The sequence below is a fragment of the Fukomys damarensis genome, unplaced genomic scaffold, assembly GCF_012274545.1.
Source record: "Fukomys damarensis isolate Sample0158 unplaced genomic scaffold, DMR_v1.0_HiC HiC_scaffold_5, whole genome shotgun sequence".
Classification (NCBI taxonomy): domain Eukaryota; kingdom Metazoa; phylum Chordata; class Mammalia; order Rodentia; family Bathyergidae; genus Fukomys; species Fukomys damarensis.
This window is the reverse complement of record NW_022900917.1, coordinates 47,427,104-47,427,688: the sequence shown is the minus strand read 5'-3', so window position 1 is coordinate 47,427,688 and position 585 is coordinate 47,427,104. Positions and strand designations below refer to the sequence as shown.

Genomic DNA, 585 nt, shown 5'->3' with positions numbered 1-585 from the left:
CAGGCGGGCGCCGCCAGCCCCGCGACTTTGGCAGGGCTCTACAATCCCGGCCAGCGCCGGCCCCCCGCCCCAGCCCTCTTCCTGTCCGGAGCGCGACGGAATCCTACTCAGTCCGCCTTCAGAACCCTCTTCCCTAGCACGCCTGGATCTCTCGGAGCCGGACAGACTACAGGAGAGGTTCGCTAGCAAGCGCAGGCGAACCCTTTACGGCGCATGCGCCCAGCAGTCCGCCCGGGGGTCCTCGCGCTAGTGACGTGGCGCCTGAGAGGCGGAGCCGAAGTAGCCTGCGCGAGGGTGGGGGAGGAAGAGCGGAGTGATCGCGTACGTCAGAGTGGAAAGCGGAAGGTCAGGGAGGCTCGGAGCGGAAGTGAGACCAGGGAGTCTGTCCGCCATTGTGGACCGGAGAAGCGGAGTGCGAGAGGGGAAGAGGAGCGTGCAAGCGGAAAAGACGGGCCCTTGCCGCTGACTACCGAGCGCGAGGCCCTTTTTGGTTTCTCCGCGAGCAGCTGCAGCGGCGGCGGCTGGAACAATCACTCGCCGAGGGCGGCAGCCAACTGCTGTGAGTGCACGGGGAGAGGCCCAGGC

At 67.4% G+C, this 585-nt stretch overlaps 1 protein-coding gene across 1 annotated transcript in view; it reads left to right on the top strand.

Annotated features, from left to right (window-relative positions):
• Positions 1 to 469: 469 nt before the first annotated feature.
• The window catches only part of Ythdf3 (YTH N6-methyladenosine RNA binding protein 3), a 17,429-nt gene continuing 17,313 nt past the window's right edge, over positions 470 to 585 (top strand). The window contains exon 1 of the mRNA XM_010641318.1: positions 470 to 559. The gene's annotated coding sequence lies outside the window, so the exon portion shown is untranslated. The remainder of the gene's footprint in view (positions 560 to 585) is intronic.